General features: G+C 38.8%; 1 protein-coding gene across 1 annotated transcript in view; it reads right to left on the reverse strand.

Moving 5' to 3' along the window:
• The window catches only part of AKAP6 (A-kinase anchoring protein 6), a 304,961-nt gene that overhangs the window by 188,770 nt on the left and 95,632 nt on the right, over nucleotides 1–20,559 (reverse strand). The window lies entirely within an intron of this gene.

The following is a 20,559-nucleotide window of genomic DNA, read 5'->3' on the forward strand; positions in this document are numbered from 1 at the left end:
AAGTCACGTGATCTTATGTCTCTTTTTCCTCATTTGTTAAATAGAGATTATGATATTTATCTATGTTTACATGGCTGGTGTGAGGCTGCAATAAATATTTGTGAATTGTTATTCAGGCCAGTCAGTGGAAAAGACGGGACTAGAACATGAGGTCTCCAGGTTCACAGTCCTGTGCAATTTCCTAGACACTGGGGGTCTTTTGATAGGGAAAGTATGAGCAAGGAGCTTTTAAGGAAATTTGATGCAGACTCCCTGGTCTCTTTTCTAGAGACTTTGCAGGATATTTCTGCTTGGTGTGGACTATAAAAAAAAAAAAAAAGTATGCTGGCCTGAGACTAATGTGTTGTTATAAGCCTCTGTCAGGCCAGTGTTTTGGCATATGGCTTCTTTAGAACACTACATTGTTTAAAATTCACATGAAAATTGCTTTGATTAACAATTATTTATCTCTTCTGCCCTCCAGTGCATCACCCCTTACCAGAGAAGAGTAAAACAAACTTGGAGTTCCTAGGTCAAACTCTTCGGAAGTTATATTTTATATAACACAATAAAACTGGAAAATATCCAAGAAGTGAGAGAATCTCATTTTTTTTAAAACTTTCCCCATGTCTGGTCCAATTTTGTCTTTATAATGGTGAAATGCTAGTCTACACAGTTAAATGCATGTAATGTATATATTGCTGATGTCACCTTCAGCTGTATCACAATCATATTTTTCACAAGTCATGTATTTCTGTAGTTCTCAACCAGAGCTACACATAACCCTGGAGCTACATAGAGGTCTTCCAGGGGGTACATCAACTCATCTAGATATTTGCCTAGTTATACAACAGGCTGCATCAAAAGCACTAGCGAAATCAGTACAATCTAAAATTTCATACAATGATTTGTTTATACTGCTCTATATACTACATGCTGAAATGTAAGTACAATATTAATATTACAACTGATTTATTTTGTAATTACATTGTAAAAATGAGAAAGTAAACCATTTTCAGTAATAGTGTGCTGTGACCCTTTTTATTTTTATTTTTGATTTTGTATGCAAGTAGTTTCTAAGTGAGGTAAAACTTGGGAATACGCAAGACAAATCAGCCTCCGGCAAGGGATACAGTAGTCTGGAAAGGTTGAGAGCCACTGACATATATAAAAACAGCTGTGGACTTGCTGTTGTAGGGATTATCGATTACTGTTACCAATCTTTCCTGTTTATTTGTGTGCTGTAGTTATAGTAATTAACATTTGTAACAAAAAAATATTTTACATAGTTGAAGTTCCAAAACTGGCACCCCACTACATCAAGCTGACAATTTTCTTTGCTGTTCTTTGTATTTATACCTACCTGTGAGTGTGTGGCCCCTTCTACTTGAGGCCAATATGCTAGTATAAATTTAATTTTTGCTGAATTTCATGCATTTTCACAGCATTTGTGCCTTGAAAAATACATCAGTAAAATCTGAATTTTGCACAACTACAAAGTTGCAACTCAAACCCCAGAAGTTTTGGCCCATCTTTATTCATCATATTTTACATCTTCAGTTTAACATTATTACTGGTTAATAGGTGCACCTGAAAATCAAGCTGTATTGTAATATCTGGTGCGTTATGTTAAATGAATCTTTTCTAGGGCAGCAAGTCTTTTTTTCCCCTTCCTAATGAAGAATACCTCATCTTTTCCAATTTTCCTATCAAACGCATCCACATCATCTTGAAACAGTGCCACATCCAGCTGCATCTATACTCAGCTTCAATTACATGAAATTACCCAACCTACTCTTAGGTCCTTTAGGTGCTCTTTTGCTATGTGAGGCATATGCATGGTGCATCTCTTGTGAAGTGCATGATTACAAACTATTCAGCACAAGCCTGTTTTAAGTAAACAGTAAATTAAATATTGTCAGTGCTTGTTCAAACTTGCTCTTATGAAGGAACTTCTAGAATGGGTTTCATAAAAGTCTAGATTTAAGAAAGGGCTGGGCATAGAGTAATAGTTTCTTTAAAAACCTTCTCTTGGCTCACCAGTTTGTATCTCTAGGCTTTTTTCTCTTTTAATCTACTATATCTTTGCCTGTTTTAGGATAGGTTCAGGATTTGGATATCCTGTTTAGGTGCCATTATTTGAAAACTGGGCTATATGGAATACTGAAATCTTGCGCATAGGCTACATATGAAGAAATGTTTGGATAATGGTAATTTTGCCATAATTTTTCACAAATGAAAGTTTCTCCTTCAATAGCTGCTCAACAATAATTTTTCCTTCACAGAATCCCCAAAAGAATCAGCGTCTTTCAAATCAGCTGCCATTATCTTTTGTACTCAATGAGACTGAAGTCAAATATTGCTTTTAGCACAGGTGGCCTCTGTATCCACCAGTTCCTCAGTGTTTCTCTCTATCTCCTAACAGTATTGGGCTATCATTTTCCCCAATAGCAGCTTGGTTTTACGGTTACTGAGAACAACAGGAGGCAGTGAATATTTTGCCAGAGGGCACACATAACTGAGGGCAACCTCTGGCCATAAGCCTGTTGAGAACAATGGGAAATGGTAGCCATTTTGAGATAAGACAGTTCTTTTAGAGTTTCTTTGGAGAAGAGTTCATGCACTGGTCTCTGCTGAAAGAGAAATAATGGGAAAAATAAATATAATCCTGAATATTTCTTTGTCCCATAATACCATAATAAAAAGGAATTAAAATGTAATGTATCTTTAAAATTAGCTTAAGCTAATTTGGGACCCCAAGCACTAGAATGCTTTCATCATAATATGCAGTGTTGTTGTACCCACATCAGTCCCAGAATATTAGTGAGGCCAGGTGGATGAGGAAATATCTTTTATTGGACCAACTTCTGTTGATGAGAGAGATAAGCTCTCAAGCTTCATAATAATAATCACATGGTTATTGCATAGTGTTACTACAGGACAGAAATACGGTTGTTTGGGTGCCCTAACAATGCATTGTCTTTTAACATGTCTGGATTTCTTTTAAATTTAATATTAATTCTGAATAATCTGGGTTCATAATTATTTGTTATGAGATAATTACAACATCTTTGAAATGTTTTATCTTACATTACTCACACATACTCTCAACCATAACTCCATTTTAACGTTTTTTGTCTGGGAATTGATATTGCACCTAGCACACCTGGAAAGTTACAGACAAACTGGTGGGAGTTTAATAAAGAATAAAAAAATATGATTAAAAGGTTAAAGGGGTAGAGGAAAGATTCCAAGAACTAAACAAGATTAGCTAAATGATGATTAAGGGGAAGAAGGAATATAAATGTCTATTTGTATTTCACAAGTAAGAATATCAAGGAGAGAGAAAACTTATTTAGCATGGGTAAGTATAAGAGGGTATAATAGCTAGGACTAATGGAATTAAATTAAGAAAATTTAAGCTAAACATCAGGGAAGTTTCTCTGACAGTGAGATCTATTAGATTGTGTAATAATCTCCTAATGGAAGCAGTGAAAGCTCCATCCCTGGAGACATTAAAAACTAGACTGGAGAAAGCACTGGAGAATATACCATTTGGAACAATCCTACACTGAAGCCAGGGGGGGAATGGACTAGATGATCTTATAGGTAGTTTTCATCTCTTATTTCTATGAGTCTATCTTATGCATGCCCCATCAAGCAAATTGAGATTACTAGCCTCAAAATCTTAGGATACAGAATACTAATTTTATATTATGGACATTAGACATGAAAAAATATCATAAAATAGAACATCCAGCCTCCCTTTCCTAATTCAGAAGAGATCCCTACAGCATATTTTCTAGTCCATCTCCATTCTAAATGTCCCACATGATGTAATTTCAACCTCTTCCTTTGGAAAACTATTATACAACCTAATATGACTCGTCATATTTTCTTGAATTCTGCCTACTTTTACCCTTTCTCAATTTCACTACACCTAATGACTCTCAAACTTTGTTTAAATCCTTCCACTATTAGTAAGCTGTTATGTTTTCCCTTGGTCACCTCTTAGTTTTACCCAGATAGCTATTTTGAACTTTCCTCATAAGTCAAATCTTTCAGGTCTCCTGATTACAGAGAGGAGAAAAAAATATTCTCTCCAGTTTACCAGTATCTTTTTGCCAATGTGGTACCAAGATTTGAATGCATAATTTCAAGCTCTATATGGAGAGGGATGATTATGTCTCTACTCCATCATGGAATGCCATTGCATATGCAGGTCAAAATCATAATGGCTTTTTTTCTGCAAACATTTCATATTGTAAACTGTCAAATTTGCTGCTATCATCTCTAATCTCTTCCAGTTTTACATATTACAATATTTCTTTTTGCTACTGAGTATGTGCATTTTAGATTGCTCACCACAAGTATTGGTTTACAGTTTCCCAAACTTATGCTCAGTTTATTTTCTGCTTGTGATTCTAATCTCTGTAGGTTCAAAGGTGTTATTTCTTTGTACTGACTGTTGTTCACAACTCCTCCCAACTTAGCATCACCTGCAAATTTCAAAAACTTGTTGCTTAGTTCCTTTTCCAGATAATTAGTGAAGATGTTAAAGATCAACACTGATCTCATCAGATCCTCAACTGGACACTTTGCCTGAAACCTATACGTGGCTCTTTATTATTCCACTCTGTTTATGATCTTTTAGCCAGATTTCATCCACATGACAATGTTTCTATCCAAGCCAATTTGCATTTCATTTTTCAAGTATGATTTCATGAGAGACAGCATCACACTGCTTTATCTAAATTTAAATCCTTTTACCAACTATTATGGTTCCAGGGTTGTGCTGCACTTTGACCCCACTCTCTCTCTCTTCCATGAAGAGCCTTTCAAGCCACAGGCCCATACCTGCACTTCTGTCAGCCCCCCAGTTACCTGACTTTTGGACTGGATCACCAGAGTACAGCCCACCCTGTTTCCCAGAACAATATTACCTCCAGCACATTCAACTGGGTTTGGCCCCTGCTATATATTTCTCTCCAGGAGCCTGTGACCCAGTATGAAATTGCAGTAACGAAGGACAGATTTTTCAAAACATGTGTGATCTGTTTATCCAAAGGAACATCACAAATATGGAGATAAGTGTTAAAATACCATTTAAATGTATACTAACTTACCTAAACCTGGGCCTTTCTTTACCTCTTTTAGGGAGGCTCACATCATTGCAGTGAAACCTCCCTGCAATCTTTCTCTCTCAATCTGATTCTCTGGGCAGTGTCTCTCCCCCATAGTTCATAGCTTATACATTCCAAATATTCTTTTTTCACAGTTCCTGCGTCTGACTTGGGACCCCACACCGGATCCAAACTGGCTTATGCATTTCTCTAGAAAAGACAGTGGATTCAGGTATTGTTCCTTTGAGCACCTTATTATGTAGTTATCATTCAGTATCATTTGCTGCCACTTTCTTGCTACCATCTCTTTCGCTCTGAGGGGAAGATTTTCAAAGGCCCATAAGGCAGGTTTAGGTGCCCAGTTCCCAGTGACTTTCAATGGAATTGGATGCCTAACTGGCCTTTCTGCCTTTGAAAATGACCCCTAGATCATTGGTTGGCTACTGCCTGCCCTAGGACTATTCTTGGTCTTCTGATGATACGCCTCCATCCTCTCTCCAAGGGCAGAATATCTATTGCTAGCAACAAGGATGAAACATTCCAAGGATGACACATTCTCTTATCACTTTTTTTGCATCTCCATAACCATCTATGTCATGTATTGTTTCAATTTATTCTGATGACCTTCCTTCACCCTATACCCAGTATTTTTCCCTTCCAGCTCCCAGTGATATCAAAAGCTGCTAAAGCCCCTGCACGGTTCCATGTGAGGTGTATAGTAGTCATCCCCTGGGGTTCACCCAGGGAAAGAAACGTTATGATTTCCACATTGGATTATCTTCACTCTGCCAGTACCCACTGTTTTCTGGTGACATGTTCAAGAGCGATTGTGCTTACTCTGCAATTTACCTCCCTTCAGATCTGCTCAGAAAATTTGAGGTAAGTTGTAGAAGTGAAGACCTGTCAGACTGTGCTATCACAATATTTCTCCAGACTGTCTTATATCACGCAACATGTTTGCAGGTGCACCCCATTCATGTGGAGAAATGGTATTCCGAAAGGGCCATTTTAACCACTATTGATTCCTAGGTTGTATTGTCCTGACACCTGCAGAAAAGGCCAGTTCACGTGAAAAGGTTTTTCTATCCCAGAGACAAATATATGATGCATAACAGGCTCTGTAGATGTGGAGTCTCTAAGGTGATAAACCGCCATATGTATATTACTCACATATACATTTGCTAATGTACAGATCCCGATACACACATTAGCACTTAATAATACTATGTGGTTTTAGAACAATCCCTGAAGGATGTTAGTTCTATTAAAATTATTTGAGCGCTTGGAGAGTGGATATAATCTGTTTCCACATGTCTTATGCAATTAAAAGGTGAATTGAAATGCCTCCTTAACAAAATAAATGTAATAAACTATTTGAGATACCAAATTATTAACTGAATGCATGTGTGGAATTAGAAATGACAAATAAACACATAATAAAACGTGAACAGAAAGATTTTTACCAGCCAAGACCTCAGTTCATGCCCCAAAGTTTCCATATTTCTGCTGCAACAGTGGTGACATTACTAACACCAAAAACAGGGCAGGAGCTGCCTTGCTTAAACTGTTTTAGGTGTGAATGATGTCATCCATCTCCTGTAGGAGAAATAACACTGAACGCTAAAGGGCTTGACCTGATGTCTTGGCAGGTATGGGACAGAAGAACAGATTTTTAATTTTTTTTAAATTTAATTATTTGTAATATGTGTCCCTATACATCTATTCTGTTAATGTTTAGGGATCTCAAAGAGACTGCTTTTTAAAAAATGCATTTTGGTTCACTTTACAAGACAGCTTATAGCTACAATGTTCATATCAATATGCTGAAATTTCAAAAGACAGAATAAATACATTTAGAAATATACATTAAATATTACAGATCATTACTGACAAAAGCATTTTGCAGTTTATTGAGAAAATAACGTTTTTTTCCCAAATCAGTGTTTTTTCAGACATGTCAAAGTCACTGGTTCATACTGAGGAGCAAAGAATATAAAGAGAAAGTATAAAGTTAGCAGCGTGGGAACGACTATGTTAAAACTTGTATCAAGCCTCTGAATAGAGCAGACTGGAAAAATCTGGATAAAACATTTTTGTCAGAATCTTCTGATTTGGAAAAAATCAAACCATTTTGTGGAGACACTAGGATTTCAATGAAACTGGGGCAGGGTTTTATTAGAAACCTGCTGGGTTCTCTGTTACCTTACCTGACTACAGGGGTGCTGGGACAATTTGTATAGTGGGGGTGCTGAAAGCCAGTGAATCAAACCCATATACCCTGTATATGATGGAAGCCACTTCAAGCCAGGGGGTGTTGCCACACCACCAGTTTCAGCACCTATGCCTGACTGGGCTTCCAGTTTGGGGTTTCAGCTGCCCTGGAATCAGGGACCCCAGGTCTGCAGCTTCCTCCATCTGCCAAGCGCCGGGATTCTATCTGCTTTCACAGACTGCATTTTTTATTTTAATCCTGAATAGCAATGATTTTGAATTGGTCGATAAAGGTCATAATATTAGACTTCTGTAAGGTGTTTGACTTGGTACCGCACAACATTTTGATTAAAAAACTAAAATAATATAAAATTAACATGGCACACATTAAATGGATTAAAGGCTGGCTAATTGATCGGTCTCAAAACATAACTGTAAATGGGGAAGTGGGTTGTTTCCAGTGTGGTCCTTCAGAGATCAGGTTTTGGCCATATGATATTTTTATCAATAACCTGGAAGAAACCATAAAATCATCACTAATAAAGTTTATAGATGACACAAAAAATCAAGGGAGTATAAATAATGAAGACAACATGTCACTGATTCGGAGTGATCTAGATCACTTGGTAAACTGGGTGCAAGCAAACAATATGTGTTTTAATACAGTTAAATGTAAATGTATACATCCAGGAACAAAGAGTATGGGGAGGGACTCTACCCTGGGAAGAAGTTATTCTGAAAAAGATTTGGGGGCTGTGATGAATAATCAGCTGTAAATGTGCTCCCAATGTGACTCAGTGACCAAACAGCTAATACAATCCTGGGATATATAAACAGAGGAACCTTAAGCAGGAGTAGAGAAGTTCCTCTATATTTGACACTGGTACAACAGCTGCTGGAATATTCCAAGAAAGATGTTGATAAATTGGAGAGGGTTCAGAGAAGAACATGAGAATGATAAAAGAATTAGAAAGTATGCATTATAGGGATAGACTCTAAGAGTGCAAATCTACTTATCTTAACAAAGAGGAGGTTGGGGGTGAGTTGATTACAGTCTATAAGTATCTACATGGGGAACAAATATTTAATAATGGGCTCTTCAATCTAGCAGAGAAAAGTATAACGTGATCCAGTGGCTGAAAGTTGAAACTTCACAAGTTCAGACTGAAAATAAGGCATACATTTACAATGGTGAGAGTAATTAGTCATTTGAACAATTTACCAAGGTTAGTGGTGGATTCTACATTACTGTCAAATTTTAAATCAAGAATGGATGTTTTTCTTAAAGTGATGCTCTCGGAATTATTTTTGGGAAGTTCTATGGCCTGTGTTATACCAGAGGTCAGACTAAGTGATCACAGTGGTCCCTTCTGGCCTTGGAATCTATGGAGCTATAAAACCAAATTTTGAAATATAAAAATCCTCCGTGAAATGGAATTACCTTTCTCCACCCAGCTCTACCTTTGAGCATGCCCAGTGGGATTTAGATGTTTCCAGAACTCTGAGCAGACTGAATTTGTGTGTGTTTAATATAAGTACCGGGCCTTCTCCCCTAACAAACCTATGTCCTACACATTACAAGGTATATATCATATTCTCCATTTCCCTATATAAGGGGAAATTACATTTTAACAACCTTACTCTCCCTATAAAAGCAATACACTTTATCCTGAAGCCACTCCTGGGTATTAGAATGAGACACAGCAGTGTCATAAGGCAGTCTCCACATGGAGCATCCTCCAACAGCAGGCTGCAGTGGAACAGGTGATCCCTGCCTCAGTTTCCCTACTTGTCTGCACATGAAAAGAACATAGTCTTTTAGTGTCCAATACAAAGCCTGCTTCTTAGCATAATTTATTCATATGCACCTATGCAGTGGTTCCTCAAAACGCTTGTAAAACCCTTCTCCATTCCCACAATAAACATATAATAGGTACAGCGGTTTTCTGTTCCCCTGTGCAGGAACATCACTTGCAGGTAGCCCACCCGAGAGTCCACCAGCACTCCATTCTCAGTTCCTTTGCCCTTGCTCCAATGTCCCACTCTCCAGACCTCTACCTTGAATGACTGATCTCATGGCTCTTCCACCAGAGCTCCCAAGTCAGATCTCCCATGAGAAAGCTCTGCAACAGGTTCTACTCCCCAGTTCTCCCTGAGAGTCATATCTCACTCAGGAAATGTCCCTTGGAGACCAACCCCTTGTTCCTGGACTCTTCTGGCAGTCCTCTGCCCAGATCTTCGCCCAGAGAACTCCCCCTCTCCTTCAGTGTTCCATTCCCCAGGCCTTGTCTGTGATTCCTATGCCTGCAACTGGAGATCCACCTTCCAGCAACAGTCCTCTTGCTTCTGGGCTTGGCTTCCCCTGACCAAACTGGAGCTTTCCTTTTTCCTAGGGGCCCCTGTCCAAACCTTATGCTCTTCAGGAATCCACAGCTTAGGTCAGTTCAAACCAATAGTTCTCTCTTCCAGCTCCCCCACCCCAAGTATCCCTCACCAGCTCTCTGTTCTACCTCCAGCAGCTCTGACCTGCTCCTTTCCCTGACTGACTCCTCAGTCAGTTCTCAGGCACACTCCTTTCCTGTGTCTTTATATGGTCTCGATGCCTTCTCTTAACCCCAGTTGGGAGGCACATGAGGATTCACAGGTGCACTGGCTTGCACTACCTCTTAATGGGGCCAGTCACCCTGTAAACTAGTAAAACAACAGATTTATTCAAAACACAATTTTCAAAAAGAAAATAACTAACCCATGGAATTATTCCCAATAGTTAGGTAAAACTTTTTCAGTACTTGCAAATATCTATAGACAGAATCTAGAATATTTCAGACACCTCAAAAATAGAGTTTGCACTTTATAATGAATTCTCCTCTTTTCTTCAGTCAGAGCAGGGGGTTTAAAAAAGAGGTTGATCTATGGAAAGGTCTCGTCTGAAATTCAGATTACCCAGCTGGTCTAATCAATCTGTTCTCTGGTCCAGCTCCTCCCTTCCAGGCAGGTCTGATGCACGCTGGATCCTCCAAAGACAGCCCCAGCTCTAGTGTGGTATAATAAATCACCTTGGCAGTAACAGTCAATGTCAAAGCCACCTTACAGGAGGCTTGGTATCTACAGCTCTGGAAGGAGCAGGTCTAGAAAAAAATGGTTGCTCTTGGGAGCTTTGTAACTCCTGAACCTAGTGGGAATTTAGCAAAGAAGTTAATGTGATGCTGTTCCCCTTCACAAAGTAAAATACCCTGAGGTAAGCACTGGAAGCCAGAACAGTGAAGAGACCATTTTCCTTCACAGAGCTCACAAGACTCGTAGTTTCTATGGCATCAATTGGTTTAGTTGGGGGCGGAGGGGAGAGGAGACTGCGACAATAGGATTGGGAGAGCAAATTCTTCCACCAGAACATATGAAAAACTTGTGCCAATTCCTGTTCTCTACACACATATATTGCACACTGGAAGCTATTTTAGCTCTTTTACAAACCTGTCCTTCAAGTGTAATAGTTCTACATTGGTCAATAAAGTTACCATAGTCTGTGAATCACAAAGTACCCACCTGGATTTCCTTATGAAATACTTAATTTTTAATTACAGAAATAAGATTCAAAGGCGCTAGATACCAAAACAACAGTCTAGCCATCTTAGAAATCACTACTTTTCTCACTAGCAGCCATTCTACAAAGCTCTATTCCAATTGGTCTATTAGCCTGCACCTAAGTTATAGTCTGGAGAAATGTAGCATTTTTTCTGTTCAGGCACTTCTAGCCAAGGAATACAGAAACTCACACAGAGATCATTAAACAGGTTTCATAAGGTATGCAATAGACACAAACACCACTACATATGCATCCCCCTGGTGTTGCAATAATGTTTTTTCTTTCTTTTTCTTTACTTTTACCACAGTAAGTCCCTCGTGGTTGACAGCAACATTTAGAATCCTAGATTTGTAGTTTATATAACTGATTAGTATACTCTGTGGATTGTCTTCTGCATAAAATGACACATGTTTAGGGACACATAAAATTATCTTTCCAGATCAGGGCAATAAGTTCAGAAAAGCCAAATTATCAACAGGTTAAATGATCTACAGTGAATTCTACTGAGGGGAGAGATAATAGTCCACTATACAGTTCTAACTCTTAAGCACCATCATTCTGAAGATAGTATAGTATATCACAGAAAAAAATCTAAACAGGCTGCCATGAGCAAAGAAAGTGGCAAAGTTATTTACGATGCTTCTACGGTGTCAAGGTTTTGGAGGCTTTACCACCTTTAACAAAAAATAAAAATGTATTGAAAAAACAAACACCCACCCCAAACGTGAACAAAACAAAAAGCCCAAAACAAAACAAAAAAAGGAGCAGATTAGCCAAGGGCATTTGTATTACAGCTTGTTTTCAAAGTGTACAAATGTTTAATACTTCTCTAATCTGCATTTCCCTGAAAATGACAATTTTGAAGGACGATTTTTTTTTCAAAAATAGAAGACAGGTTGCAAACTGATGATTAATTATCATCAAAATCATTAAGATATCATTGCAGTTTCACGCAAATTCTGAGAGGTAAAATACAGCCCATTCTGTGAACAAAACTGTTCACTTTTTACAGCTAAGAAAGGTACTCATGTTATTGATGGGAGTGACAGGGGGAAGAGGGTGGAATTCTGATACCAGGCAGCTAAGATTTCAGATTTGGTTGTTCAACAAGAAAACATGACTGTCCAATTTTGCAGCCTGGGGCTCATTCTCTTATGAAAATTAATGAACCTCTGTGATTGTCTAAAGACATTTCTCTGGATTATGCTCATTCTGTTTTCCACTGTTTCTCCCCCCTCCCCTTTATTCTCATGTCTTTAGTACATCTGACTTTCATTTGGTCTTATATGTTTAGTGTTGTCTTTGTTAGGAATTTGAATGCCGCTGCTTCCACTAGTCTCAGACTGAGAGTCAAAAGGGAGACAATGGCATAATCCATTTCAAATTCAAGTATTAATTTTAATATCTAAATTATATGATGAATAATTTCCACCTGGCTTGAAATCTAGACCTGATCATAAAGGTCTAGATCTTCCATTATTGCTGCCTGCTCGGTGTGAGTGTGTCCACAAATATATGTTGTTCTTGGTTCCCATTCAAGCCAGTAGAAATAGCCTGGCAGGTCTGGAAAAAAAATACACTTTTGGCAATTCACTTGCATATGCTTCAAGTCCTTTGCTGCATACATGTGAACAACTTTTGTGTGAGTACATTGTGAAGAACCATGTTCTATCCCTTTAGGGCTATAGAACAATTAGAATAATATTTCTACCATGAGCAATAGATCCTAAAAGGCAGATGGGTTGGTGACTAAAATTTTGTTAAATATACACATGCATTGTCCTTTGTTGTGGACCTGATGTTATTTAATTATATTTTTAGAGATAATCATGACATATGTCACTTCAGCTTGTCACTCAATCCAGCACAAAACGCCTGGAGGAAATCACCAACTGGAAGCTGGTGGAACTGTCCGTAGATTAATGTAATGCCCTTTAAGCTATCTAATTGCTTTAGTGCTCTTCCAGAGCTATTGGTAACCCATCTAAAACTCCTGAGCGGTCTCTCTCAGTAAGAAAGAATGAATATCAGCCTTTATATGGTCAGAAAATGTACTTTATTTTGGAAAAAGGACAATCCTTCCTCCATCTCTCTAGAGATCTATATTGTCAAAACTCGGGTCTCTGACAATACAGGTGGCTTTTGAAAAAAAGGAGGAATATTTTTATGAGGTATGGAGAGCACATCTAAACCCTCTTCCGTAGAGAACAAACAAACAAACAAAAATAGCAGGTGTCGACAAATTGGTGTGTGAGCTTTTATACAATTTATTTTTAAATGCTAGTAATATTATTCTTTTGTGACAATTAATTAGGACAAAAATGCATGCTACCCAATTCCAAATTCTTAAAGGGTCCATTTTTAATTAATTTAATTAAAACAAATTAACAGATTTACTTGTAAATTCTCAGAAAATTAACTCTATACTCAAAGAGTAAGTGCTCTAATTTTGGGGAGGATACACTGTATTTTACATTCATAACAGAGGTTGAATCCCTTCTATAAGTACAATAAACTCAATTTCAACTATGGATCTGTAAAAACCCCTTTGTAAGCTATACAATGGGGTGCGGGGAGGATCTTTTTATGCTTCCTATCCTTTCAGATCAACAGAAGGGTTTACTGTAATCCAGTACCTAATTACTGTGAAAACTATTAGGTCATTAATGGCACGGGTTCCCAAACTTGGTTGATGGCTTGTTCAGGGTAAGCCCCTGGTGGGCCGCAAAATGCTTTGTTTACCTGAGCATCTGCAGGTGCAGCCGCTCGCAGCTCCCAGTGGCCACGGTTCACCGTTCCCAGTCAATGGGAGCTGTGGGAAGTGGTGGCCTGGCCCACACCGCTTCCTGCAGCTCCCATTGGCCGGGAACAGCAAACCGCAGCCACTGGGAGCTGCGAGCGGCCATACCTGTGGATGCTCAGGTAAACAAAGCGTTTCACGGCCCACCAGGGGCTTACCCTGAACAAGCCACCAACCAAGTTTGGAAACCCCTGCTAATGGTCATTCCTGCAACTTTGGAAAAGTTTACAAAGTCGTATACAGGGCCACCCTTAGGGAAAATGGGCAAACTTGTATTTTGGAGCCTCCCCCCATCACCCCTGGACCCCTTGGGCTCCCTACACTCCCATCACTTCTGGGCCTTGCTGCCTCCCCCAGTGTTTAATTTGTATTGAAAGAGGTGCCACAGCTCAGCCCTGGCTCAAATTAATCACTGGCTGGACAGCCTGATAGCAGCTACTGCTAGCCAGCCGCCCAGCTCTGCAGGCAATGCCACTGCCAGCAGCAGCGCAGAAGTAAGGGTGGCATAGTATATGGAGTATTGCCACCCATCTGCTCTGCTGCTGTGGCTCGTGGTGCCTGGTGCTCTGCTTGCAGCTCAAGGCAGGCTTTATGCTCTCACACAGGGGTAGCATCTTGCCCGAGCCCATGGCGCTCCGACAGTCCTCTGGCCACTCCTGGCTCACCAGGGGTGCCATTTCAAATTTTGGAAAGGGTGTAGGAAAAATGTTAACCATGATTCCAGGGACTACACTTAGACACCTGAAAATTCTAGGGGTTTTTTTGGGGGGCGGGGGGAAGGGGCAGGTAATAATTTGGGAATTGATCTAAGCGATTTGTTCAAAGTTACAAAATGAATCAGAGATGGATACAGAAACAATCTTGGAGTCCACACTTTTAGTGCCCTGCTCGAATCACCATCCAATATTCCCTTTTGCAACAATGACTATCAAAACACAAACGAAAATGACTCAGGCTACTCTACACAACTGAAAATAAATGTTTGCTGGTCTCCTTCAACAAAATACATAACACTTAAAATATGACAATCTAAATGTTGGCACCTGAATATTAACTGTGTTTTGATAGACCATTTCCTAATATGATCAGGGAAAGCTTTGAGATCAACCATTGCCTTAATTATAATTACTTTAATTACTTTAATTAGCTTGCTATTTTTCCTTAAATTTTATTACACTTATTATTGTAACAAATTATCATTCATAGCTGTCTATATAAAATAAAATCTTAAAAAGAAAGAACAATTCCAGTAATTCTTGACACAAGAATAAGAAAGTCTGCATATGTGAAGTAGTTAGAAATATAAGTATTATAAGCTACAGAAATTGTCAGATAATTGGACGGATCCCTTTAGGAGGTATGAGATGAACAAATACCTCAAGGGAAGGGGGAGACATATAGATGAAGAGATAGAAAAATAAATATTCAGTAGAAGAGATCTGTCACTAAAGATGTATGCTGGCTCTTTTCACTGATAACCTGGAACACACATTCTTCTTAAATTTAAGAAGCATTCCAACAAATTATTTTAAACAAGGTGATGCTGCACTCTTTGGGGATTTTCATTATAAAGTCCCTCACTGGTTGTCTAGTGCTAAGTTTGATACAGGACATAGAGCCACCGGGGACTAAAGACCCAAGAGCACATCAAAGGAAGCCCTATAATTAGGAAGCTGGCACGAGCAAATCAAATAAAGCAAAGTCATGCTAGTAACAAAAGGTAAAAGTAAAGATTACAATATATTTAAAAAAAATTGGCCCCAGTGAATTTCACACTTTAAAAATACATTTTGTCTGAGTCCTTCTCAGTAGTCACTCTCATATCCTCACTTACTTTTTTCTGTGCTCTAATAAAAGCAATGGTTTCTGCTGAGGAATAAAAGTGATAATATGTTCACTTCAACAACCTCTTAAATGGGCAAGGTAAAGAACATCAGTTTGAATTCTTTTTGTTGGGCTGGTAAGAAATTCATTTGGTTTAAGAAGCAAGGTAGTATAATCTAGATAGATGCTTTCATTTCATGAGCTGCCTTCAGGATGCTATTTTTGATTAAAACTGATTTGCAAACCACCAAAACTGTGCATGAAGTCTGTTTAGAGGCTGATTTTGATCAGATAGCCAATGGGCAGAAATCAGCACAACTGAAACAGAAGAGTTATGAAAGGTAAAGCAAATCAGAAACCATTTTTCAAAGGTTCGTTCTTGGTAAGGTCTTTCTATATGCTCAATAAATGCAGTAATCTTCAAGGTTTTATTATACGAGCCCTATTATCTAACTCATCAACTTTATTTCTGAGTGAAATATTATCTTATTCCATACCAGTTGCATGGTTTTATGTCCTAAATGGTAAGTTTCTAAGTCTAATACTTAAAGGTCTAAAGCAGTGTTCCAACCTGGGGGGTTGTCCCCGCTTAGAAGCCTCCAGCCAGTGAATTGGAGGGAAGGTTAAAGCATGATTCCATATCTGTATTTCTTCCCCAATGTAAATGTGTTCCTATGGTTTTGGATAAAGCAGTAGCTGGCTCCTTGAAAAATCACTCTCCATGTGATCTGGCTCCCTCAGTGGCCCCTAAAGCTCCTGGCCAAAAAGAGCAGCTCACATATACAAGACTACAGGCTCAGGCAGTAGGTCACAGAACCAAGCTTCAATCCTCTGCTCCAGTAGCATCCAACTAAGCTGCAAGAGCATGTGTTACCTATCCCCTGTTGATGCCTCCACCTCAAGCAGTAAGTAGTCCACAGCTGCATGGGGAACAAGAATCCCAAGCCACAAAGTAGGACAGCTCTTAAATAAAAGAAATTAGAAGGGAAAATATAATAGAGGGAAAAAGAAGGAACAGAAAAAGGACAGAGAAAAAGGTAGGAAAAATGATGGTGGCAATACCATAAGCACAATGTTACCCTGATGTGAATCACTCTCTAAGAAAGGATGCAGATTTTTACATATATTTTTCTGATTTGCTTTGCAGTTTATATATTGTTGGTCATCTTTTTCATCTGTTGGGTTTATGAAGGTATTTTCCATCCTTCCCAATATCTGATAATTGTGTATTTGGATGCTATCACTGCCGCCATCACCCATTTTCCTACAGTTGAGCATATCTTAGAGCCTCTGAATTGTGTGTCAGTGAGAAAGCTATGAAGCCAGGCTTTTTTATGTCCCTTCAGAGAATGACTAATTTTTGACAAATACCTTGCCAACCAGAAAAGTGGTTCTGGGTGTTTTACGTCACTTGGACGTTCCTCCCAATTACCTCATATAGCTAGAACTCTCCTCCTATGTAGCAAATGAATGGTCACAAGCCCAGGTTGAGAATCCCTGTTCTAGATCATGTTTGTATCTTTTTGGAGGGGAAGGGCAGTGTAAACAGTGGGACTGAGGTCTATTTTGTAGAGTTTCAACAGGTTTCCATTAAGCCTTTCTATAACTTTAAAGTATGTGCACTTTAGGTGGTGTCTCCAAGTGGTTCTAGATACTTTTTGGTAGTTATTGCCGGTATTCTTTTATATCTATGTGTGTATGAATTTAATGAGCATTGTCACAGGAGTGGGCACAGAACTGATTTTTTCACCACTTGAATTTTTAGAAATGGATGCTGAGCTCCTACAAGGTGCTAGATTGACAAGACTGGACAGATATCTCGTGTAGTTGTAGAACGCAGCAGCAGCAGCGCAAAATTCCTTATTCCACCAATTTGTCTCAACCTTTACCTGAAAGACCAACTCTTATGAAAACTGTTATTCATCATGCCAATCCAACACATTCTGAGAATGTGAGCAGAAGTGTACATTTTTAATGTTTTTTTCTTGGGATATGGACTTTTTCCCTCCACTAGTAACTGGACTGAAATTAATAGTTAATTAATTTCACATAAATCTGGATGACTTTTCTTCACTAGCTTTTTTGCTTGGATTTAGACTAGTCACCTATGTATCAAAGGTTTCTTATCCCTTACAGATTGTTATGGGTCTCCATTTCCCCAGAAAGCTAAATGTGTGTGTTCCATTCAGTGGTGCTAACTTTATTTATTTTAACAAAGGGAGAGTTAAAATTCAGCTTTAATATTCAAATAATTTTTATTCAATAGTCACATGCTGAGGTCCTGAAATGATGGTCCAGGTGACATGACAGAAAATTTGAGAGGTCTCTTGAATCCTGTTACCAGTACTATCTTTGCTAGAGCAACCTCAGCCAATAGACAAAAAGGGAACAAATAAACCTTTCCCTCATCTGAGTTTCTTTTTATTTTCTTCCCTCTATGTGGCAGCAGTGGGGAGTTAAGTGGCAAGTACAAAATATCCCCTTTTATTGACACCCAGCTCCCTATTGTGGTTAGGGTTAGGATTGCCCTGGAGTCTCCAGGAATTAAAAATTAATCTTTCATTAAAAGCAGCAAAGAATCCTGTGGCACCTTATAGACTTACGTCTGTTAGTCTATAAGGTGCCACAGGATTCTTTGCTGCTTTTACAGATCCAGACTAACACGGCTACCCCTCTGATACTCTTTCATTAAAGATTATGTCATGTGATAAAACCTCTAGGAATACATCCAACCAAAACTGGGCAGGGCCACAGACAGCAATGATAATCTGAGGCAAATCCTTTTCTCCACTAGCACACTTTGTCGCCATAATACACAATCTGGTAGGATTGTGGTAAAAATGCCTGAGTCATGTTTACATTGCAGCTTCTACTGCTGATTGTGAATACAAAGATAGCTAGTGTAGATGCAGCTTATAGGAGAGAGAGAGGCAAATTTATTTTATTAATGTATTTGAAAGAGGGTCAACTCACAACTGGATGTCAGTGCAGAAACCCTGAGGTAGTGCTGTGGAACCTGGAACCTCACTTAGGAGTGAACCTGCAAGCTACTGAGTGCCTTCTGTTAAGAAGACATCAAGAAAAGCTGATGGCATTCAAATTTGCAGAACCTGTCTTGTAAAACAAGAAACTTTGAGGGAGGTAAGCTCCCCTCTTCCTCCAAGCCATTAATCAGCATTGATTTAAAATGCTAAATCAAGAGGAATTTTAACACTGAACTTAATGTGAATTGAAGTTCATATACATCTGTTTAAACACAGATTGGAATTTCTGTCAGACCAATACCAGTGAAAAGTTGACATTCTAATTAATACGAATAACTCTATCTTCCTATTACAAAAATATCCCTTATTTTAATAATTCAATCTTCTACTGCAAAGAAAGGAATATGATAGCATATGTTTTTTTTTAAATCCCAGCAGAAATGAGGCTGTAGGATCACTACTGCTTTTCCATGCTGTCCAACACATCGTTTACATAGACTGACAGTGTACATGCCATCAAGGTATATTCACAAACTGAAATTGTAGTGTATTATATACTCTAGTACTTCATGGTAGGATCTTGAAAAAAAACAAACAAAAAACCCACTCTTACTTCATGAAAATGACTCCCCCAGAAATGTGTAACATACTCTATGCATCAGGAACACTCCAGTGATAGATTTTTAATGGCTTTAAAATAATCTAATGAAATGTTAGACAATGTTATAAGGCTCAGTTGTGATCTCTCCTGTGCACCTTCAGAGAGAAGTGAAGGGGTGTAAGGTGCTCACTCTCCCCTGCAGGCTATACATATTGGTGAATCCTGAAGGAGAAGAGCAGCCACCATGCGGCTGCTCCTGCTCATCCCACAGTGGTGGGTAGCATATGTACAGGCAGGGATAGGGAGAGAGTCATTTTTATTCCAGCTCCCACAGTGCACTGGCCCATGCTCTGGAGCTGGGGCAGTCTTTCAAGTAATGTGTGTTAGTAAGAGGGCTGGTACGGAAGACTTCCCCCATTGAGCAAGGGGGAAATAGGAACTGAAAGTCGCAGCCTCCTTTCTGCCCTGCTCTTGGGACACTGAAGCTATTTGCATCTAGCCCAGAGAAAGCCATCTTCCAGAGAATTTAATGCAGTAGAGTAGGGGTGAACAAACTGAAATGACCCAGGACTTTTAGGCGCCGATCCTGCAATGTGTGGTGCATGGTCATATCCCTGAACTTGCATGGGGCCAAAGTCTATGGGGCTTCATGTTAGCTCAAGGGAACCTTTGTAAAATACGCAACAGGACCACAAACTCTTTGGTGCAGGGATATTTACTGCATACATGCACAGTGCCTACTACAATGCCTCTAGGCACTACTATGATGGAAATGATTAACATCAATAAAGGGCATGAAAAATGTCAATTCATCTTGAAAGCTGGAGATCAGAGTGTTTTAAAGTTGTGGCAGGGTCAGTTCCATTTTTTAACTGCTTAATTTAATGGTGGTCAGGCTGACCATTAAATTAACAGAAATAAACAACAGAATTTACTGTATCAGGGTATTGAAACTCACTGATGTCCAATGCTTTGAAATGGAGGAGCTTATTTATTTATTTTTTGCTCCTACTTTGCATTATCCAGTTGGGCCGTATAAGAAGACTCATTAAAACTTCTAAAAACTATCTTGAAAATTAATTCTGCAACACACACACACAGATTGTATTTAGTAGTTTTCCTGGAAAGCTCTAATATGCCCCCTTAAATCACAAGACTTTTCCTTTACGGAGGCATTTTCATTATTATTTATACTGGGTTAGTAACAAAGGTCTGAATCAGGAATGGAACTCCAATACTCCATACAAACAGATAGGAAGAGATGGTCTCTGCCCCATATGTTTGATAATAGCCTGAAAAATCTAAGCATGAGGTTTTCAGCATCTAAAATCTCATTTCATCTAACATGGTTGCTTTTCATATTTTATTACAATTTAACAACTGTAGTTGTTTTTTACCTGCTGGTAACCAGTACCAGCTGTTAGATGTATTCAGTAAAAACCTCATGAGGCTTA

This window comes from Mauremys mutica, chromosome 4, assembly GCF_020497125.1.
Source record: "Mauremys mutica isolate MM-2020 ecotype Southern chromosome 4, ASM2049712v1, whole genome shotgun sequence".
In the NCBI taxonomy this organism is placed as follows: Eukaryota; Metazoa; Chordata; order Testudines; family Geoemydidae; genus Mauremys; species Mauremys mutica.